The sequence below is a fragment of the Pseudophryne corroboree genome, chromosome 5 (assembly GCF_028390025.1).
Source record: "Pseudophryne corroboree isolate aPseCor3 chromosome 5, aPseCor3.hap2, whole genome shotgun sequence".
In the NCBI taxonomy this organism is placed as follows: domain Eukaryota; kingdom Metazoa; phylum Chordata; class Amphibia; order Anura; family Myobatrachidae; genus Pseudophryne; species Pseudophryne corroboree.
In genome coordinates this window covers 271619227-271644133 of record NC_086448.1, presented here as the reverse complement: position 1 = coordinate 271644133, position 24907 = coordinate 271619227, and positions in this window count along the sequence as shown.

Here is a 24907-nt window from a genome sequence, read left to right as displayed (position 1 = left end):
TCGGCCCTGTCGATTTTCTTCCAGAAAGAACTGGCTTCAGTTCCTGAAGTTCAGACGTTTGTCAAAGGGGTACTGCATATACAGCCTCCTTTTGTGCCTCCAGTGGCACCTTGGGATCTCAATGTAGTTTTGGGGTTCCTCAAATCACATTGGTTTGAACCACTCACCACTGTGGACTTAAAATATCTCACATGGAAAGTGGTAATGCTGTTAGCCCTGGTTTCAGCCAGGCGTGTCTCAGAATTGGCGGCTTTATCCTATAAAAGCCCTTATCTAATTTTTCATACGGACAGGGCAGAATTGAGGACTCGTCCTCAATTTCTCCCTAAGGTGGTTTCAGCGTTTCACTTGAACCAGCCTATTGTGGTACCTGCGGCTACTAGGGACTTGGAGGACTCCAAGTTGCTGGACGTAGTCAGGGCCCTGAAAATATATGTTTCCAGGACGGCTGGAGTCAGAAAATCTGACTCGCTGTTTATCCTGTATGCACCCAACAAGCTGGGTGCTCCTGCTTCTAAGCAGACTATTGCTCGTTGGATTTGTAGTACAATTCAGCTTGCACATTCTGTGGCAGGCCTGCCACAGCCAAAATCTGTAAAAGCCCATTCCACAAGGAAAGTGGGCTCATCTTGGGCGGCTGCCCGAGGGGTCTCGGCTTTACAACTTTGCCGAGCAGCTACTTGGTCAGGGGCAAACACGTTTGCTAAATTCTACAAATTTGATACCCTGGCTGAGGAGGACCTGGAGTTCTCTCATTCGGTGCTGCAGAGTCATCCGCACTCTCCCGCCCGTTTGGGAGCTTTGGTATAATCCCCATGGTCCTTACGGAGTTCCCAGCATCCACTAGGACGTCAGAGAAAATAAGAATTTACTTACCGATAATTCTATTTCTCGTAGTCCGTAGTGGATGCTGGGCGCCCATCCCAAGTGCGGATTGTCTGCAATACTTGTACATAGTTATTGTTACAAAAATCGGGTTATTATTGTTGTGAGCCATCTTTTCAGAGGCTCCTCTGTTATCATGCTGTTAACTGGGTTCAGATCACAGGTTGTACGGTATGATTGGTGTGGCTGGTATGAGTCTTACCCGGGATTCAATATCCTTCCTTATTGTGTACGCTCGTCCGGGCACAGTATCCTAACTGAGGCTTGGAGGAGGGTCATAGGGGGAGGAGCCAGTGCACACCAGGTAGTCCTAAAGCTTTTACTTTTGTGCCCAGTCTCCTGCGGAGCCGCTATTCCCCATGGTCCTTACGGAGTTCCCAGCATCCACTACGGACTACGAGAAATAGAATTATCGGTAAGTAAATTCTTATTATTAGTCCCTCCTAACAAGGGACTTAGCGGAATTTGGCAGCCCAACTCAGTCCTTTCTTATATTTCTGTTTAATAGCGCAGGTGGGGAGTATCTGTTTTGTGTATATATATACATATGTGTGTGTGTGTGTGTGTGTGTGTGTGTGTGTGTGTGTGTGTGTGTGTGTGTGTGTGTGTGTGTGTCTGCGGCATATTCCAGATATATCTATGTCCATATATAGTGCGTCACAATAGAGGTTGAGTATCCCATATCCAAATATTCCGAAATACGGAATATTCCGAAATACGGACTTTTTTGAGTGAGAGTGAGATAGTGAAATCTTTGGTTTTTGATGACTCAATGTACACAAACTTTGTTTAGTACACAAAGTTATTAAAAATATTGTATTCAATGACCTTCAGGCTGTGTGTATAAGGTGTATATGAAACATAAATGAATTGTATGAATGTACACACACTTTGTTTAATGCACAAAGTTATAAAAATATTGGCTAAAATTACCTTCAGGCTGTGTGTATAAGGTGTATATGTAACATAAATGCATTATGTGCTTATATTTAGGTCCCATCACCATGATATCTCATTATGGTATGCAATTATTCCAAAATACGGAAAAATCCCATATCCAAAATACCTCTGGTCCCAAGCATTTTGGATAAGGGATACTCAACCTGTATTTACCTATTACATGTATTTTACTATGTGCTCAGTCACATAATACCAGATTTTTTTGCAGGTGTTGTGTACTGGGTACTCAGTCACATGCTAACGGATTTATTCGCAGGTATTGTACTCTGTTGCATTTGTGTATAATGTTTAACATGTAGGGCAGTAAATCTGGGGACGCTCCTGCATCCTGCAGAGTATGAGCAACGGATTTACCTGAGGGGGAAGTTTTGTGTGATGGTCTGTGTGCTATGTCTCATACATCTCCCACTCAGTCCACAGCTCCTGTAATTAATCAGGAGCCAACCTGAGCTGCGTTCTCAAACCTACTGGGTTCTCTAGGTGAACGTTTTGTGCCCCCTATGGGACCACCTGTAACATTACAGTCTCTGATGTCCCCTTGGTTACTCCGCTTTGGGCTGGAAAATTTTGCCTCACGGATTGTAGTGTATGACTCATTTCCTGGTCACGCAAAACCCTATTCCAGGTCACTTTTGTGTCTCTGGGTCATCTGAGCGGGCTGCTTCTTCCTCCCTATCCAATAATCTCTCTGATATTTTATCTGAAGAGAAGGGGATCAAGCTGTCCTGTCAGTCCCTGTATTAGGTGTTCCTGACAAGGATTTTCCATTGCTAAATGATACCACTGCCCTTGTGGTTACTGGGTAACAAATCCTACAAATCACTGATAAGAGGATTCCCCTACTGTGGTTAAGCAAACTGATATGTTCACACGTCAGAGGGTAATTAAAACTCTGTTATCACAATCCATACCTCGCAACTTCTGCCCGTCTGGAATCGGGACATGCCGTGCCTCCGAGACCGTGGCTAAAAGGGGAAGGAACTTTGAGGAAAGGGGCGGAGTCTTGCAGCAAGGGACGTGGCCTATTGCTGCGACCCCCGTTTTTGTCATTTTGTATGTCCAGCGCTCCATGAGCTGCTGGACAGCCCCTGGCTCCCTCCTTGCGCTGATAGATGCCGTGCGCATGCGCACGGCATCTATTCAGTGTGATCACCGTCTGCTTTGCAAAGCAGAGCAGCGGTGATCACAGGATCTCTCAACTGCCCCCCCCCGCCCGCCGGACACTGCGACCCGCGGGAGGGACAGTGGGACAGTGTCCAATTAGCGGGACTGTTCCGCTAAAATTGGAATAGTTGGGAGGTATGCACAATTTGACCATTAAGTGTACATCAGACAAGACTCCTGGTCTAATCCAGGGAAGACATTCCCCCTGTCTACAACGGGCATTAGCTCAATATCCTCCCCCTGCAGAGTTATATAACGAGTAGGTAAGTCACTGCTAGTGAACTCATGTGACATCCATCGGATGTCATCCACTCTGCCGCTCACCAATGTCCCTTCACTGTAGTAACTGACAGGTAAGCGTGTGGATGGATGCCTGAAGTCTATTACTCCCTTACAAGTGTTGTACATAGACCACGATTGCGTCCTCTTGGGCTGCAAAATAGATTAATGACTGGATCAGGCATGAGAGGAAGAGCTGCCCAAGGATATATCTGACAATGCCAGACATTCCCTGTCTCTCAATACCACCACCACCTTTTTCTTCACCAGGAGGTGCACCCTGAGGCCGGTGTGTTGGCTGCTAAGGCATCGAATATGTCTGTCCTGGCTCGCCGTATTCTGTGCTTGAGGTCGTGGATGGTAGACCTGGATTCCAAAACTACTTGGAGGTATTCCCCTTTCTGCAGCGGGGTACACTGGATTCAACAGGGAATAACATCAGGGGTGTAGGGTAGGATCTTGATCCGAGGCACCAACAGGCTAAAAGCTTTGACTGTTCCCAGGATGCATAGCGCCGCCTCCTCTATAACCCCGCCTCCGTGCACAGGAGCTCAGTTTTGTAGTTGGTGCCATGCAGTGCAGACATACAACAGGCAGGGCTGCTACGGCAGCCCTCAGAAGAGCTTTTATAAGTGAATTTTGAAGACTTCAAGTGCTGCAGCAGTGACACTGTGAGTGTTAGATGTCACTCTGACATCTCCTGCTGCAGCTCCATCACCTCCCCCAGCGGCGCTGTATACTCCCGTGTCCTAGTTGGCGGATACTTACAGCGGAGGCTCCGGTTTTCTTCAGTCAGACAAACACCACCGCAGTTCTCCTGGATCGCGTGGCCGCACTTAGGGAGGAGGTAAGAGTGTCCCCCAGGCGGGACCCGCTTGAAACCATGATCAGGTGCGTCCGGTGGGAGGTGCGGCCGTGCGCGCTGGCGTGGACACTGTGGCAGTACAGGGACCCCACTAGACCACCAGGGCAGGGGCACAGGTCGGTTTTACTAAAAAACGTTTTTATATGGCCCACAGTACTCTGTGGTGAAGTCCAGCAAGGGGATAAGGCTCTGACCTGTAACCCCTCCCCCAGCCTTTAGGAGCCATTTAGAGTAAATGTTCCCACCCTGGAGCTGCATCTCTCTCTCCCTCACTCCCTATCAGCGTTTGGGCGCCATTTTCACATGCTGAGCTGATCCTGGGACTGTTTGGGCAAAACCTCCTCTGTAAAGCCGCCTGCATGTCAGCGCTGTGCATTTTACAGGACACTTAAGTATTCTACATGTCTGTTGACAGTGTTAGTTACGAAACAGCGCATTTAGTCAGAGTTATGTAGTACAAGTACCCTGTGATATACATCCAGTATTTACTGTGCATTGATATATCTATTGATTGTATAGCTGTACTTAGTATTACTTTGTATTGCTAGTCCAGTGCAGTTTTATTGCATGTCATAATTTCTGCATTGTACATGTGACTGTGTGTGTGTGTGTGCATATACAACTGCTGCGTGACTTCCATTCCGTGTATCTCACTCAGATTGCTATCCCTATATTCTGTAACCTGAGGGGGCTAAGTGCGTCAGGGCTATTATTTAATATAGGTGTTTCACAGGATATACTTGTTGAGTATGTTTCTCTTTAATTTTCAGTCACCATATACCTCTTGAATTCTCTGTTTGTGTTAATACACTGCACAGGGGGTTCTTGACAAGGTATTGTGCTGCTGATATTGTACTGAGTTGCCCGTGATTTGAGCTTACAGGTATGTCAGCTACAAGGGGTGATGGAGCTGTGGCTGATCCCACATTGTGTGGTGGTGGTGATGCTGCGGACATGTTAGAGGAAAACATAGCAGCAGAGGGTTCAGGTTCTGGGGGTTCCCTACCCCCAGTGAGACCGTAGCAACGGGGGTTCATAATGACCCACCTTGGGCTACTTTCGCCACGTTATTAACTACGCTGGTAAGTAGATTTACGCCCCCTATGGGACCTCATGTGCCGGTACAACCGCATATTGTCCAGGTGGTTAATCCGCCATGGGCAGATCACCTGTCCACTCAGTTACAGCAATTGAACCACTCACTGACAAAACAGAAATCTAGGGGTCCTCTAAGCGGGCCATTACTTCCTCACGATCCACCCACGTCCCAGACACCTCGTCTGATGAGGATGGCGTATATACTGATCCCACAGATACTGATCCAGATACTTCTGATTGGGAATCTGTCTCACAGGTGGATGTTCCTGACTTATTGGAGGCTATCAGACTAATTCTTCAAATTCCTGATGACCCAGAGTCTGATGCTACTTCTAAGAAACTGGACAGATTTAAACGTCAGAAGGTTGTTAAACAAGTTTTACCTCACTCTGACCATTTAGTTGACATACGTCAGGAATCCTGGGAAAATCTGGGAAAGAAATTCACACCTCACAAGAAAATGCTGGCTCGCTATCCCCTCACTGCGGAGCTAAGTAAAAATTGGGAAACACCCCCGCCTGTGGATTCGCTAGTGGCGCGGATGGTGGTTTCCTCATCTCTACCCGTTACTACCATCACTTCTCTGAAAGAGCAGACAGATAAGCGTGTGGAGGGTTGCTTAAAGGCGATTTACACCCTAGCAGGAGCTGTGCATTGGCCCACTATTGCAGCTATACGGGCGGCAGAAGCTATTGAAGCGTGGGCTCAGGAGGTGGAAGCGGAGCTGCCTTCCAACTTTTCTGATAATGCTAGACAATGTCTCTCGTATATTGTTACAGCCTCTCATTAAGGAGGTGGCTTCTGACGCTGGTATTCTGGCAGCCAAGGCTTGTACTACGTCCATTTTGACTCGCCGGATTCTATGGTTACGGTCCTGGTCTGTGGATCTGGATTCTAAGAAAACCCTGGAGGTGCTCCCTTTTAAAGGAGACATTCTTTTTGGAGAGGACCTCAACAAAATAGTGGCTGACTTAGCTTCTGCTAAAACAGCGTGTCTACCTTGTACTGCTCCTTTTGGTGCCAAAGGTTAAGAGTACTTCCTTTCGCTCCTTTCGTCCTTCAGGTAAAGCAAAAGGTCAGGCGTACCCGAAACAGGCTTGCACTTCTAAAACCACTAAGCCCAAACCTAAACGTGCCTGGGCTGCCCATCAGCCAGCTTCCAAATCTGATAAGCCTGCTGCATGACGGGGCGGGCCTCCCTTTGGGGGATCCCAGAGTGGGATGCCGACTTCTAGGGTTTACACAGGAATGGTTGAAGACCACTTCTGATGCCTGGGTACGGGAAGTCATCACTCGAGGTTACGCCATATCCTTCAAGAATTGTCCCCTCATCGATTTTGCCTGACAGATGTCCCTTTGGATCAGGTAAAGGCAAAAACTCTTCATTTGGTGGTACAGTTCCTCCTGGACACAGGAGTGGTAGTACAGGTGCCTTTGACTCAGAGAGGCAAGGGGTACTATTCACCGCTGTTCCTAGTCCCGAAACCGAATGGGTCCTCTCGGCCTATTCTCAACCTCAAGTCCTTGAACAAATCTGTGAGTCTCCAAGTTTCATATGGAAACTCTTCGCTCGATTGTTCTGGCCTTGGAGCTCGGGGGTTATATGGTCTCCCTGGACAAACAGGATGCTTACCTGCATATTGCTATTGCAATGTCGCATTAGCAGTTCCAGAGGTTTGCTGTGGGCAACCTCCATTATCAATTTCGGGCTTTACCTTTTGGTTTGACAACGAGTCTTCACGAAGGTCATGACGGTAATGACGGCTGTACTCCGTCGTCAAGGGGTCAGAATCCTTCCATATCTGGACGACTTGTTGATCCTGGCAAATTCCCCAGAAATTCTCCTTCATCATTTATATTTGACGCTCCAGTTTCTGCAAGACCACGGGTGGCTCATTAGCTGGAAGAAATCTTCCCTGGTCACTGCTCGGAGCATGATTAAGATGGAAAAAAAAACATTTGTTGAAGTCATCCATCTAGAAATGGCCTGTAGCTATAAAACTCACTAAGGCCCCAAGGAGTCACTGTCCTGAGTTTAAAAATCCATTTGGTCTCTTTTTTTAGAACAGTATTATTGAGATCTCCTCCCCTGACACCTAGATGTATTCTTTCTAGGCCAAATGCCTTGAGGTGTCTGGGGTCATTGTCATGTTCCTGCAGAAAATGTCTAGCAACTGATGTGATTTTTTTTAAATCTCAGAAGGTCTGTTGGTGCATTACGGATGTTATTGACATGCTCCAGAATCCTCACTTTCATTGCTCTTGTGGTCATTCCCACATATTTCAGATTGCATGAGCATTGTAAACAATAGATGACACCAATGGCTTTGCAATTGATAAAGTTGTTCAACCGTATTTCTCTGTCAAATTTGTCCCTGACCCTATCAGTTTTGAGAATGTAGGTACAGGCTTTACGCTCTCCACATGGAAAAGTGCCTGAGAATTTGGAAGGTTTCTTCTTTGTATCTTGAAAATGACTCTGAATCAAGGAATCTCGTAGATTTCGCTTCAGCGCCAACTCATTGTGGCCTTATCTCCAATCAGATCTTTCAAATCATGATCCAATTTAAGTATTGGCCAGTGTTTGTTGATAATATCTTGAATCTCCCTGCATTCTGTACAAAATTCCCCTATAAATCTGATATCATTAACCTCATCTGTTTTCTTATTTTTAGGGAAAATAAAAGTATGTCTATTTGTGCACAATGCAATATATGCAGCTTTTTTTATGGAGCGATTGCTGTATCCTCTACTTCGAAGCCTTTTGCTGAGATCAAGGGACTGCTGACAGAATATTATACCATCTGAGCAGTTTCTGCGGAGTCTTAGGTACTCACATTTAGGTATATTACTTATTGTTGGAGGAAAGGGACAGCTAGTTTCATGTAATAGACTGTTTGTGGCAGTATTTTTCCTGAATAAATCAGAGACAATCTCTCCTGCTGCATTCTTGGAGATTCGCAGGTCAAGAAAGGAGATACTATTTTTACTGATTTCAAAAGTGAGTTTAAGATTCAGGGAGTTATTATTCAATGAGTTGATAAATTCCAAAAAGGTTTCTTCATCACCATCCCAAATTACCAGAACATTGTCAATATATCTTAGCCGCTGTACCATGTGTTTGGTATAGAGATCATGTTTATCTTAAAAGACATCCTCACATTCCCATTTACCTAAGAAAAGGTTTGCATAGGTGGGGGCACACGTCGAGCCCATCGCTGTGCCCCCACCTGCAAAAATAATTTATTGTCAAATGTAAAATAGTTTCTACGGAGAATGAAACTGAGTAGGTCAGTTAAGAACTTTTTAAAGTCACTGGTCCCTTCCATCTCAAGAAAATACTGAACTGCCGGAATCCCATCATCACGATTGATGGAAGTGTACAAAGATTTGACATATAATTAAATTAAAAGATGCCCTTCTTCTAGTTGTATACTCCTGCAAGACATCTGTAGCTTCTGCAAGACATCTGTCATGTTTCTAAGATAGGATGGTAGACTTAGGACGTGTTTTCTGAGATGGATGTCCACAAATCAACTAGCTTGTTCCGTAAGACTCCCTATCCCGGAGACAATCGGTCTACCGAGTGGGTTCTGTGAATTCTTGTGAATTTTGGGTAAAATGTAGATGGTTGGAACCCTTGGATTGTTTACCGTAAGAAAATCAGATTCCTGTTTGGTTATAACTCCCTTCTGAAGATTTTCCCTAATCAGTCTATTATTCATGAAAAGGTAGTTATCTATCTGTTGGATTGAACATCAATAGTTGATAACACGTTTTGTCATTCAATTGTCTCATGACTTCCTTCCTGTACATTTCCTTTGGCCACAACACTACATTTCCTCCCTTATCAGAAGGTTTGATGACTATGTGGTCCCATTCCTTAATCTATTTCAATGCTTTTTTCTCCCCATATGTGAGATTCGTTTGTAGCTCCCAAAGTTTCTTTTTCAGTTGGACATCCCGCAGGAAATCAAAATCTCTAGCTACCATCTGTATAAAGGTTTTAACTGCCGAGCTAATGTTATCCTGAGGAAAAAACTTAGATTTCTTTTTACAGACTGGTCTCAAATTATCTGTCCAAAAAGTATCAGCTGTATCATTATCTTCAAGCAGCATCAGGAGATTTGAGAGGGCTTCTTGATCTTCCTCTGATGTAAGTTGACTTGACGATTCATGATCCGAACTACTTGGGGTCTAGGGGATGTTCTTCATATTTTTTTTTTTTTTCCTCAGGATAACATTAGCTAGGCAGTTAAAACCTTTACACAGATGGTAGCTAGAGATTTTGATTTGTAGCCGTGACATCTGTATTTGAGAGATATTATCATATTGCTTTGAAGAGATTTGATATATGTCCTTGATCTCAACACTCTTTATGAATTAACCTGCATGCTTTTTAATTATATGTATTTTAACTTTTATGTGTCTATTGTCTTTGTCCATATTTTGCCCCCTTGTTGGAACTATGGTTCCTTTAAGATATTTGTTAAATGTGCCTGTTATGGGCTGAATTTTATATATATGAATTAAAAGTTAAGTTTTAGTATAACAATCTATTATACTATCATAAGAATTCCCCTCAACAATCTGAGTTCTTTTTAGTGGTCTGCTGATGCTGACTTCTTTTCCTTTACTGTAATTCTATTTAACTCAGTTGGGTGCACCACCATATACCCACACTTGAGCATTGTTCTCATTACAACTGGGAACAGTGGTTTCAAAGTCTATCTGTCTTACGTGATATAACTTCCAATTATATTTTTCTTCAAATCAGTACAGTGAGGCATTTTCCCTTTTCCCCTTTCCCTTGTTTCAGTACTTTATATAATGATTAGAGATGAGCGGGTTCGGTTCCTCGGAATCCGAACCCGCCCGAACTTCATTTTTTTTTACACGGGGCCGAGCGACTCGGATCTTCCCGCCTTGCTCGGTTAACCCGAGCGCGCCCAAACGTCATCATCCCACTGTCGGATTCTCGCGAGGCTCTGATTCTATCGCGAGACTCGGATTCTATATAAGGAGCCGCGCGTCGCCGCCATTTTCACACGTGCATTGAGATTGATAGGGAGAGGACGTGGCTGGCGTCCTCTCCGTTTATAGAGAGTGAGACTAGAGTAGAGAGAGACACAGTATTATTTACTTTAGTAATTTTGGGGAGCATTAGGAGGAGTACTACTACTTGCTGAAGTGATAGATAGTGTGACTGTATATCTGACTTGTGGGGGAGACACTGACAGTGGGGAGCAGTTAGAGTCTGAGAGAAGGAGTACATATTTTAACGTACAGTGCACACTTTTGCTGGCACTCTGCTGCCAGAGTGCCACACTGCCATTGTGACCACACTGACCACCAGTATATATTGTGATTGTCTGCTTAGGAGTACTACTTGCAAGTTGCTGATAGTGTGACCAGTGACCTGACCACCAGTTTAATTAATCACCACCAGTTTAATATATATATATATATATATATATATATAATTGTATATAATATATATATAATTGTATATGTATACCGCACCTACCCGTGTTTTTTTTCTTTTTCTTTCTTCTTGATACATACTACTATAGTAGCTTACTGTAGCAGTCTGCGGTGCTGCTGAGCTGACAGTGTCCAGCAGGTCCGTCATCAGTCATTACATAATAAATATATATACCTGTCCGGCTGCAGTACTAGTGATATTATATATATATATATATATATATATTAATTTCATCTCATTATCATCCAGTCTATATTAGCAGCAGACACAGTACGGAAGTCCACGGCTGTAGCTACCTCTGTGTCGGCAGTCGCTGGTCCATCCATAATTGTATACCACCTACCCGTGGTTTTTTTTTTCTCTTTCTTCTTGATACATACTACTATAGTAGCTTACTGTAGCAGTCTGCGGTGCTGCTGAGCTGACAGTGTCCAGCAGGTCCGTCATCAGTCATTACATAATAAATATATATACCTGTCCGGCTGCAGTACTAGTGATATTATATATATATATATATATTGATTTCATCTCATTATCATCCAGTCTATATTAGCAGCAGACACAGTACGGTAGTCCACGGCTGTAGCTACCTCTGTGACGGCAGTCGCTGGTCCATCCATAATTGTATACCACCTACCCGTGGTTTTTTTTTTCTCTTTCTTCTTGATACATACTACTATAGTAGCTTACTGTAGCAGTCTGCGGTGCTGCTGAGCTGACAGTGTCCAGCAGGTCCGTCATCAGTCATTACATAATAAATATATATACCTGTCCGGCTGCAGTACTAGTGATATTATATATATATATATTAATTTCATCTCATTATCATCCAGTCTATATTAGCAGCAGACACAGTACGGTAGTCCACGGCTGTAGCTACCTCTGTGTCGGCAGTCGCTGGTCCATCCATAATTGTATACCACCTACCCGTGGTTTTTTTTTTTCTCTTTCTTCTTGATACATACTACTATAGTAGCTTACTGTAGCAGTCTGCAGTGCTGCTGAGCTGACAGTGTCCAGCAGGTCCGTCATCAGTCATTACATAATAAATATATATACCTGTCCGGCTGCAGTACTAGTGATATTATATATATATATATATATATATATATTAATTTCATCTCATTATCATCCAGTCTATATTAGCAGCAGACACAGTACGGTAGTCCACGGCTGTAGCTACCTCTGTGTCGGCAGTCGCTGGTCCATCCCTAATTGTATACCACCTACCCGTGTTTTTTTTTTCTCTTTCTTCTTGATACATACTACTATAGTAGCTTACTGTAGCAGTCTGCGGTGCTGCTGAGCTGACAGTGTCCAGCAGGTCCGTCATCAGTCATTACATAATAAATATATATACCTGTCCGGCTGCAGTACTAGTGATATTATATGTATATATATATTGATTTCATCTCATTATCATCCAGTCTATATTAGCAGCAGACACAGTACGGTAGTCCACGGCTGTAGCTACCTCTGTGTCGGCAGTCGCTGGTCCATCCATAATTGTATACCACCTACCCGTGGTTTTTTTTTTCTCTTTCTTCTTGATACATACTACTATAGTAGCTTACTGTAGCAGTCTGCGGTGCTGCTGAGCTGACAGTGTCCAGCAGGTCCGTCATCAGTCATTACATAATAAATATATATACCTGTCCGGCTGCAGTACTAGTGATATTATATATATATATATATATATATATATATATATTGATTTCATCTCATTATCATCCAGTCTATATTAGCAGTGGACACAGTACGGTAGTCCACGGCTGTAGCTACCTCTGTGTCGGCAGTCGCTGGTCCATCCATAATTGTATACCACCTACCCGTGGTTTTTTTTTTTCTCTTTCTTCTTGATACATACTACTATAGTAGCTTACTGTAGCAGTCTGCGGTGCTTCTGAGCTGACAGTGTCCAGCAGGTCCGTCATCAGTCATTACATAATAAATATATATACCTGTCCGGCTGCAGTACTAGTGATATTATATATATATATATATATATATATTAATTTCATCTCATTATCATCCAGTCTATATTAGCAGCAGACACAGTACGGTAGTCCACGGCTGTAGCTACCTCTGTGTCGGCAGTCGCTGGTCCATCCATAATTGTATACCACCTACCCGTGGTTTTTTTTTCTCTCTTTCTTCTTGATACATACTACTAGAGTAGCTTACTGTAGCAGTCTGCGGTGCTGCTGAGCTGACAGTGTCCAGCAGGTCCGTCATCAGTCATTACATAATAAATATATATACCTGTCCGGCTGCAGTACTAGTGATATTATATATATATATATATATTGATTTCATCTCATTATCATCCAGTCTATATTAGCAGCAGACACAGTACGGTAGTCCACGGCTGTAGCTACCTCTGTGTCGGCAGTCGCTGGTCCATCCATAAGTATACTAGTATCCATCCATCTCCATTGTTTACCTGAGGTGCCTTTTAGTTGTGCCTATTAAAATATGGAGAACAAAAATGTTGAGGTTCCAAAATTAGGGAAAGATCAAGATCCACTTCCACCTCGTGCTGAAGCTGCTGCCACTAGTCATGGCCGAGACGATGAAATGCCAGCAACGTCGTCTGCCAAGGCCGATGCCCAATGTCATAGTACAGAGCATGTAAAATCCAAAACACCAAATATCAGTAAAAAAAGGACTCCAAAATCTAAAATAAAATTGTCGGAGGAGAAGCGTAAACTTGCCAATATGCCATTTACCACACGGAGTGGCAAGGAACGGCTGAGGCCCTGGCCTATGTTCATGGCTAGTGGTTCAGCTTCACATGAGGATGGAAGCACTCAGCCTCTCGCTAGAAAAATGAAAAGACTCAAGCTGGCAAAAGCACCGCAAAGAACTGTGCGTTCTTCAAAATCCCAAATCCACAAGGAGAGTCCAATTGTGTCGGTTGCGATGCCTGACCTTCCCAACACTGGACGTGAAGAGCATGCGCCTTCCACCATTTGCACGCCCCCTGCAAGTGCTGGAAGGAGCACCCGCATCCAGTTCCTGATAGTCAGATTGAAGATGTCAGTGTTGAAGTACACCAGGATGAGGAGGATATGGGTGTTGCTGGCGCTGGGGAGGAAATTGACAAGGAGGATTCTGATGGTGAGGTGGTTTGTTTAAGTCAGGCACCCGGGGAGACACCTGTTGTCCATGGGAGGAATAGGGCCGTTGACATGCCTGGTGAAAATACCAAAAAAATCAGCTCTTCGGTGTGGAAGTATTTCACCAGAAATGCGGACAACATTTGTCAAGCCGTGTGTTGCCTTTGTCAAGCTGTAATAAGTAGGGGTAAGGACGTTAACCACCTCGGAACATCCTCCCTTATACGTCACCTGCAGCGCATTCATAATAAGTCAGTGACAAGTTCAAAAACTTTGGGCGACAGCGGAAGCAGTCCACTGACCAGTAAATTCCTTCCTCTTGTAACCAAGCTCACGCAAACCACCCCACCAACTCCCTCAGTGTCAATTTCCTCCTTCCCAGGAATGCCAATAGTCCTGCAGGCCATGTCACTGGCAATTCTGACGAGTCCTCTCCTGCCTGGGATTCCTCCGATGCATCCTTGCGTGTAACGCCTACTGCTGCTGGCGCTGCTGTTGTTGCTGCTGGGAGTCGATGGTCATCCCAGAGGGGAAGTCGTAAGCCCACTTTTACTACTTCCACCAAGCAATTGACTGTCCAACAGTCCTTTGCGAGGAAGATGAAATATCACAGCAGTCATCCTGTTGCAAAGCGGATAACTGAGGCCTTGACAACTATGTTGGTGTTAGACGTGCGTCCGGTATCCGCCGTTAGTTCACAGGGAACTAGACAATTTCTTGAGGTAGTGTGCCCCCGTTACCAAATACCATCTAGGTTCCACTTCTCTAGGCAGGCGATACCGAGAATGTACACGGACGTCAGAAAAAGACTCACAAGTGTCCTAAAAAATGCAGTTGTACCCAATGTCCACTTAACCACGGATATGTGGACAAGTGGAGCAGGGCGGGGTCAGGACTATATGACTGTGACAGCCCACTGGGTAGATGTATGGACTCCCGCCGCAAGAACAGCAGCGGCGGCACCAGTAGCAGCATCTCGCAAACGCCAACTCTTTCCTAGGCAGGCTACGCTTTGTATCACCGGTTTCCAGAATACGCACACAGCTGAAAACCTCTTACGGCAACTGAGGAAGATCATCGCGGAATGGCTTACCCCAATTGGACTCTCCTGTGGATTTGTGGCATCGGACAACACCAGCAATATTGTGTGTGCATTAAATATGGGCAAATTCCAGCACGTCCCATGTTTTGCACATACCTTGAATTTGGTGGTGCAGAATTTTTTAAAAAACGACAGGGGCGTGCAAGAGATGCTGTCGGTGGCCAGAAGAATTGCGGGACACTTTCGGCGTACAGGCACCACGTACAGAAGACTGGAGCACCACCAAAAACGCCTGAACCTGCCCTGCCATCATCTGAAGCAAGAAGTGGTAACGAGGTGGAATTCAACCCTCTATATGCTTCAGAGGTTGGAGGAGCAGCAAAAGGCCATTCAAGCCTATACAATTGAGCACGATATAGGAGGTGGAATGTACCTGTCTCAAGCGCAGTGGAGAATGATTTCAACGTTGTGCAAGGTTCTGCAACCTTTTGAACTTGCCACACGTGAAGTCAGTTCAGACACTGCCAGCCTGAGTCAGGTCATTCCCCTCATCAGGCTTTTGCAGAAGAAGCTGGAGGCATTGAAGGAGGAGCTAAAAGGGAGCGATTCCGCTAGGCATGTGGGACTTGTGGATGGAGCCCTTAATTCGCTTAACAAGGATTCACGGGTGGTCAATCTGTTGAAATCAGAGCACTACATTTTGGCCACCGTGCTCGATCCTAGATTTAAAACCTACCTTGGATCTCTCTTTCCGGCAGACACAAGTCTGCTGGGGTTCAAAGACCTGCTGGTGACAAAATTGTCAAGTCAAGCGGAACGCGACCTGTCAACATCTCCTCCTTCACATTCTCCCGCAACTGGGGGTGCGAGGAAAAGTGCTCAGAATTCCGAGCCCACCCGCTGGCGGTGATACAGGGCAGTCTGGAGCGACTGCTGATGCTGACATCTGGTCCGGACTGAAGGACCTGACAACGATTACGGACATGTCGTCTACTGTCACTGCATATGATTCTCTCCCCATTGAAAGAATGGTGGAGGATTATATGAGTGACCGCATCCAAGTAGGCACGTCAGACAGTCCGTACTTATACTGGCAGGAAAAAGAGGCAATTTGGAGGCCCTTGCACAAACTGGCTTTATTCTACCTAAGTTGCCCTCCCACAAGTGTGTACTCCGAAAGAGTGTTTAGTGCCGCCGCTCACCTTGTCAGCAATCGGCGTACGAGGTTACTTCCAGAAAATGTGGAGAAGATGATGTTCATTAAAATGAATTATAATCAATTCCTCCGTGGAGACATTGACCAGCAGCAATTGCCTCCACAAAGTACACAGGGAGCTGAGATGGTGGATTCCAGTGGGGACGAATTGATAATCTGTGAGGAGCGGGATGTACACGGTGATATATCGGAGGATGATGATGAGGTGGACATCTTGCCTCTGTAGAGCCAGTTTGTGCAAGGAGAGATTAATTGCTTCTTTTTCGGTGGGGGTCCAAACCAACCCGTCATTTCAGTCACAGTCGTGTGGCAGACCCTGTCACTGAAATGATATGTTGGTTAAAGTGTGCATGTCCTGTTTATACAACATAAGGGTGGGTGGGAGGGCCCAAGGACAATTCCATCTTGCACCTCTTTTTTCTTTCATTTTTCTTTGCGTCATGTGCTGTTTGGGGAGTGTTTTTTGGAAGGGCCATCCTGCGTGACACTGCAGTGCCACTCCTAGATGGGCCAGGTGTTTGTGTCGGCCACTAGGGTCGCTTATCTTACTCACACAGCTACCTCATTGCGCCTCTTTTTTTCTTCTTTGCGTCATGTGCTGTTTGGGGAGTGTTTTTTGGAAGGGCCATCCTGCGTGACACTGCAGTGCCACTCCTAGATGGGCCAGGTGTTTGTGTCGGCCACTAGGGTCGCTTATCTTACTCACACAGCTACCTCATTGCGCCTCTTTTTTTCTTATTTGCGTCATGTGCTGTTTGGGGAGTGTTTTTTGGAAGGGCCATCCTGCGTGACACTGCAGTGCCACTCCTAGATGGGCCAGGTGTTTGTGTCGGCCACTAGGGTCGCTTATCTTACTCACACAGCTACCTCATTGCGCCTCTTTTTTTCTTCTTTGCGTCATGTGCTGTTTGGGGAGTGTTTTTTGGAAGGGCCATCCTGCGTGACACTGCAGTGCCACTCCTAGATGGGCCAGGTGTTTGTGTCGGCCACTAGGGTCGCTTATCTTACTCACACAGCTACCTCATTGCGCCTCTTTTTTTCTTCTTTGCCTCATGTGCTGTTTGGGGAGTGTTTTTTGGAAGGGCCATCCTGCGTGACACTGCAGTGCCACTCCTAGATGGGCCAGGTGTTTGTGTCGGCCACTAGGGTCGCTTAGCTTAGTCATCCAGCGACCTCGGTGCAAATTTTAGGACTAAAAATAATATTGTGAGGTGTGAGGTGTTCAGAATAGACTGAAAATGAGTGGAAATTATGGTTTTTGAGGTTAATAATACTTTGGGATCAAAATGACCCCCAAATTCTATGATTTAAGCTGTTTTTTAGTGTTTTTTGAAAAAAACACCCGAATCCAAAACACACCCGAATCTGCCAAAAAAAATTCGGTGAGGTTTTGCCAAAACGCGGTCGAACCCAAAACACGGCCGCGGAACCGAACACAAAACCAAAACACAAAACCCGAAAAATTTCAAGTGCACATCTCTAATAATGATTCTACTCATAACAATGGATTACCTGGTGAAATGTTTGAGTCTAGGATTATCACTATACCCAAATCTGACAAGGATTTAACACCAGGGCCGAAACTAGGGGGGGACTAGGGGGGCAGGCGACCTGGGCGCCAGATTGGAGGGGGCGCCGAGACCCCCTAACACCCGCCGCGGCACTTACTTTTAAACCCCCTTCTCCCGAGTGCCCAGCTCGGGGGGCGGGGTTTCGCGGAATGACGCGATTGCGTCGTGACGTCACGGCGCAAACGCGTCATTCCACGAAACCCCGCCGGAGGAGGGAGAAGGGGGAGCCCGGAGCCGCGCAGACGAGGAGGGAGAGGCGGCTGAAGAGCGGCGAGAACCGCTTCAAATGTAAGTCAGCCCCTCTCCCTTCCTCTCTCTCTCTCTCCCTCCACCACCTGCCGCAATGTGTAAAATGGGGACCTGTGCCTGCCGCTATGTGTAAAATGGGGACCTGTGCCTGCCGCTATGTGTAAAATGGGGACCTGTGCCTGCCGCTATGTGTAAAATGGGGACACTTGCCAGCGTACTGTGTAAAATGGGGACCTGTGCCTGCCGCTATGTGTAAAATGGGGACACTTACCAGCGTACTGTGTAAAATGGGGACCTGTGCCTGCCGCAATGTGTAAAATGGGGACACTTGCCAGCGTACTGTGTAAAATGGGGACCTGTGCCTGCCGCTATGTGTAAAATGGGGACACTTGCCAGCGTACTGTGTAAAATGGGGACCTGTGCCTGCCGCTATGTGTAAAATGGGGACACTTGCCAGCGTACTGTGTAAAATGGGGACCTGTGCCTGCCGCAATGTGTAAAATGGGGACCTGTGCCTGCCGCAATGTGTAAAATGGGGACACTTGCCAGCGTACTGTGTAAAATGGGGACCTGTGCCTGCCGCAATGTGTAAAATGGGGACACTTGCCAGCGTACTGTGTAAAATGGGGACCTGTGCCTGCCGCTATGTGTAAAATGGGGACACTTGCCAGCGTACTGTGTAAAATGGGGACCTGTGCCTGCCGCAATGTGTAAAATGGGGACCTGTGCCTGCCGCAATGTGTAAAATGGGGACACTTGCCAGCGTACTGTGTAAAATGGGGACCTGTGCCTGCCGCTATGTGTAAAATGGGGACACTTGCCAGCGTACTGTGTAAAATGGGGACCTGTGCCTGCCGCAATGTGTAAAATGGGGACACTTGCCAGCGTACTGTGTAAAATGGGGACCTGTGCCTGCCGCTATGTGTAAAATGGGGACACTTGCCTGTCGTACTGTGTAAAATGGGGACACTTTTTCCTGGATATGAAATTTATGTTAGAAAAGGCAGTTTTTCAGGTAAAAAAGTTCTGAAAGAGATATATATATATATATATATATATATATATATATATACAATATTTTTATTCATTTATTTTTTATTTTTTTTATGTTATTTTATTATTTTTATTTATCTATTGTAAAATATTTTTTATTTTTTTTTGCGGGAGGGGGGGGGGGGGGGGGTGTCAAATGACTACCTTGCCCCGGGTGACAAAAATCCTAGTTTCGGCCCTGCCAACACCCCCCCCCCCCCCCCCCCCGTTCCCCAAAATAATTGGCCTATTGCTTTGCTAAACTCAGACATTAAAATATTTGCTAAGGTGTTAAAATAGGCTTAACCCATTTCTTCCTGGTTAGATTAACCAGGATCAGGAGGGCTTTATTTTGGGCAGAAAAGCCTGATACTACAAAATGGGTGTTAAATTTGCTCGAATATCGTTATCAAATCTCCGCTCCCATGCTTATCCTATCACTGGATGCTGAAAAAGCATTTGATAGGCTACGCCAGTTTGATATGTCCAGGGTCCTTACCAGGTTTGATTTAGAGAGGTCCTTTCTTCAGGCAATCCTTGCATTGTACAAAATTCCATCAGCTAGAGTTTTTAGCAACAGATATCTGTCTGACAAATTTCTCATTTCTAATAGGTCCAGGCAGGAGTGCACTCTCTCTCCACTAATATTTGCATTATGTATAGAACCGCTAGCTGAATGTATTGGGAACCAAGCACAAATCTCAGGTTTTTCCGTGGGCACACGTCAGCATAAAATCTATCCCTTCGCAGACGACGTGCTTTTATTTGTATCAAATCAGTTTTCCCTGCCAGCTATCCATTCGGGTGTAGTATTGTATGCCGGCAGCCGGGCTCCCGGCGACCAGCATGCCGGCGCCAGAATCCCGACCGCCGGCATACCGACAGCATGGTGAGCGCAAATGAGCCCCTTGTGGGCTCTCTGCACTCACCAGGCTGCGGGCATGGTGGCGCGCTACGCATACAATGCTATTTATTCTCCCTCCAGGGGGGTTGTGGACCCCCAAGAAGGTGATAAAGTGTTGGTATGCCGGCTTTCGGGATTCCGGCGCCGGTATACTGTGTTCCGGGATCCGGACTTGCGGCAAACTGAAGACCACCCATCCATCCAGTACTTCAGAGTTATTCTGAGGTATTTTATTACAAATTAAATACCTCTAAAACAGATGCCATTGCTCAGGGTATTTATCAGAACTTTCTTTTATCTCTTAAATCCATGTACTTATATATCTGCCAGGAAACCTCATTAGGATACTTGAGTGTTAGGATTCCTGTGACTCTTCATACCACCATAGATTGTAATTACTCCATCCTTTTAAAGCAGTTTGTTGCACTGACTAAATCATGGACCAATTATGAGATATCATGGCTGGGTAGGTTGGCTGCGGTAAAGATGATGCTCCTTCCCAAAATACTAGGGGCTAGATGCATCATCGCTTGGGGAGTGAGAAAATGGAGAGAGAAAAGGCACCAGCCAATCAGCTCCTTACTGCCATGTCACAGGCCATGGATACGGGCGCCTCCCGCCGTTCGTGACAGAGGTGACAAGCGGGGAGTCCGGAGTTTTTAGTCACCTTGTCCCCTATTCACCTTGTCCCTCTGCTATCCATTTGGGGTACCCCTTAGTAAAGTGACCGCACTTAAGATCATCACCACCCTCTGGGAAGAGGTTTGATTTATAACATCTGTAACGGACTCTTCACTCCGTAAATTTCAGTATCAGTTCAGAAATTCCAATTTCACTGTGTACTCAAGTGAGTACAGGACTACACCCAAGGTGTGAAAGAGGTGGGACGCCACACTCTATTTTCACCACATAAGTAATTTTTCTTTTGGACTGGTAACAATTTTTCAATTCTTAATCTCAAACAATACAGACTTTCCAGATATTTTCATTTTATTTTTATTTCTATTTTTTCATTTTCATTTTATTTTTATTTTTGTATTTTTCATTTCTTATCTACATAATACCAAACTTTCTTTTGGTCACTAGGGTTTGCATTTTTGCAAATTATGAATTTACAACATTTATGATAGTTTATTAAACATTATTATTCAGATCGTTTGTTTTTCACTTCTGGTTCTTTTATACAACATCTATAACATCTTTAGACAGGCGCAGTTGTGAAACTTTGATAAACGCTATTTAATTTCTGGAGGCTTTGGGTTTAGCCCCAATCACGTATTGCTGCCACCCTCATAATATCCATATAGATAGAGCGCTGGTTACATTTGCATTTACCAGATCATTCAAACCCTGTTAATCAGCAGCCCCCTATATGGGTATTTTAGACCTGAGAAAAGACAGAGCCATTAGGGCAGACAAAATCTTCAGTAACTTAGACTACACCACTGCAACACATGACAGTGTAAATAAATTCTGTGACATATTTCTAAAACTAGAGAGACTAGCAACAAGAGAGTCAAAACTTTGGTGGGACAACAAAACACTCCACTGGTATTTATCACATCAATTAGTACCTAAGGGACTTAGAATTAAGAAAATTCCCACACATAGCAAAGATGACCCCCAATTTATGGATAAATGGAACAGCATACTGCAAAACTGTTCCATACAACTGATTCAACTAATTGTTAGCACACATAAGAAAGAACTCAAAGAATTGGAGACAGAAATAGAATCATTACAAGTAGCTTTAGAAGAACATAAACAAGATAAAGAATTTCAAGAACTAGAAACAATTTAGAAAAATAGATTGAAAAGAACAGAGGAGGATATCATAGCAACCAAGAAATCCAAGATTTTAAGGGACAAAATAGGGAAAAAGAAGCCAGATAAGATACCTACGGTCAGGCAAAAACACACTTCCACTCTTTTGAAAACACCAAAAACTTCAGATTCACAGAAAATAGGAAAAAGACTAAAATCTACACCTGTGTACAAAAGGTTAAATCTTACCTATCAACAATACATGACAAAATTACATTCAAAAAATTCAAGAGTCACAAAAAACATAGAGAACCCTAGGAGTAGGGAAGATATTGTAGACCATTCCATCCTAGACAGTACTGTAGACACAGATTTTTCCACATATAGTATTGAGGAAGGATTTGACAACGAACAACTAGCTAGACTATCCCTAGAGAAAGGTTTCCAAATTTCTGCTCACTTAGAAAACATCTCCACCACTGAGAAAGACACACAGGTTATTGAACAAACACAAGAAACATGTGCAGACCTTTTTTTTTTATTTTTTTTTTAAATTCTTTATTTTTTCATTTTGCAAATTGAAACAGTTTCCATATAGAACAGTACATATGTCCAAAAATGAAACGTAGACATTAGTCTCATAGCTTGGTGATTGTAGTTACAGGGATAACAACAGAGGAAAAGAAGAATAAAGAGATTAACAGACATAGATATGTCATCCTACGCTATACATCGTACAACAGAGGATCTAATATCTGGAAAAGAAAGCGCTTTGTAGCACTATCACTCATTAACATGGTAGCCATATGGTATTTGAGGTATTAAACAGTCGGAAACAATTACCAATTAAAAGGGGGGGTGGACAAGGGAAAGAAAGGGAGAAAGGGGGAGGGGGGGAAGTGTATTAGGTCACATACGTAAATCAGTCTGAAACCAGGGGGGAGGTATCAGCAAGCTCCATCGTCAGTGTGTATTCAGGGGTGCGTGATCAGCATATGTCTTAGTGGTCTTGAACTCTATCCAGCAAAGCCAAGTGGCTAAATAATCGGAGTATTTATCCAAGGCAGCAGAGTAAACATCCTCCATATGCATATAGAAATCAATGCGCTGAAACCATTCCCATATTGTCGGCGGGTTAACGGACCGCCAATGTACTGGGAGCACCGCTCTCACCGCGTTATTTAAGTGTTTAAGGAGGGACTTCTTGTAGTGAGACAGGGGGACGCTTGAGTGTGAGAGAAGCCAGAAGTCCGGGCCCGTTGACACTGGGCCTCCTAGAATCTCCGTTGATAGTTTAATAATTGTGTTCCAGAAGGGGGCAATAGACGGGCAATCCCACCAAATATGGATCAACGTACCAGTATCCCTACCACATCGCCAGCACCGAGGAGAGATTGAAGGGTAAAATTTATGAAGAAGAGAGGGGCACCTGTACCATCTCATCAATAATTTGTATTGTGTTTCCACAACTTCCAGGCTAGTGGAGCATTGTGCCATAACCTTGCAATGTGTATCCCAATGGATCTTAATTCCCCGATGTTGTAAGTCTTTATCCCAGGCATCACAGAAAGAAGGGACAGCAGGGAAGCAGCCCTGCAGTAAGATTTTGTAAATACCCGACACTACATGTGATGGGGCCGACTCCTGATTGCACATGGATTCAAAGGGAGTAAGAACCTTATAAAGGTCTATTGCTCCTTTCTGCGAGGTAATGAAATGGTGCACCTGGAGGTAGAACCAGTAGTCTTTAGCAGGTATATCGCCCGTTGCCTGTATCTCGGAGAACGTTTTGAGTTCGCCATGTGCAAGTAGGTGAACCACCCTTGTCACACCTGTTCTCTCCCATCTCGAAGCAATCATATTGGATTCACCCGGGGGGAACAGCGAGTTATCGAAAATAGGGATTAGGGAAGTCCGTCTAGACGAGATTCCCATCTTATAACGAAATGTCCGCCATAAAGCTAAAGTGGGCCCCACGGTAGGATGGAATGAGCGGCTAAATTTAGGAGACCAGGGCACTGCTTGTAAATTAAGATTAGTGGAAGAAGCCTCCAAGTCAACCCACTGTTTCCTATGTGGAATGGGGCGGGACCAATCGACAATCCTATGCAGTAGTGTGGCATAATAATATGTAGAAATCATAGGTAGTTGTTGTCCGCCCTGAGACTTCAGTCTAGATAAATGGCTATGCTTGAACCTAGGCTTCCGCCCACCCCAAATGAAGTGGCTTATCGCCTTGTGTGCTTCAGCTAAAAACTTAGGAGAGAGTTTCAGAGGGATGGTTTGAAAGAGATATAACAGCCTAGGAAGAATGTTCATCTTCACTATATTTATGCGGCCTAGCCATGAGAACCTCTGCGTGAGCCAGTACGCCATCTCCTGACGTAGTTTGCGGAGGAGAGGGGTGTGGTTAATAGCAACTATGGCATCGAGTTTCGAGGGGATTTGAATCCCTAGGTATGTAATATGGGATTTCTGCCATGTAAATTGAAATTCTTGCGCCAAAAGGAAAGCCGTAGCAGGTGGGAGCGTAATATTCATTGCCGTGGACTTAGAATAGTTAATTTTAAAATTTGATAGGTTTCCGAATCGCGTAAATTCTGTCATAAGGCTGGGTAGAGAAATCAAGGGGTTCGTTATGACCGCCAATAGGTCGTCCGCGAAGAGGGCTAAGCGGTGGTCAATCTTGCCCACCTGCAAGCCCACAATGTTAGGGTTACATCTGATCGCACGGGCCAGGGCCTCCATACATAGGACAAAGATTAAAGGTGAGAGCGGGCAGCCTTGGCGCGTGCTATTGGATATCGGTATTGGCTCGGATAGGACGCCATTCACCCTAACCCGAGCAGATGGAGCTCTATACAGTGAGAGAATCCTCTGCAAGAAAACCTCCCCCAGCCCCAGGCGCCTGAGCACCACCTCCATAAAGTCCCAGTCCACCCGATCAAAGGCCTTTTCTGCGTCTGTGGAGAGGAGCATAAGAGGAACATCATTTGCCTGTGCGTGCGCTATCAGATCAATGACTCTGATAGTATTATCCCTTGCCTCTCTGCCCATAACAAAACCTACCTGGTCAGGGTGTACTATATCTGGTAATAATGGTTTAAGGCGATTAGCCATAAGTTTTGCAAATAATTTAATATCTACATTCAGTAGCGATATCGGCCTATAGCTGGAAGGGAGTGTCGGATCTTTGGATTCTTTCGGAATGACAGTAATATGGGCACTCAGGGACTGGCCCGATAGAGGGGTCGCTGATGATATGGCATTGCAG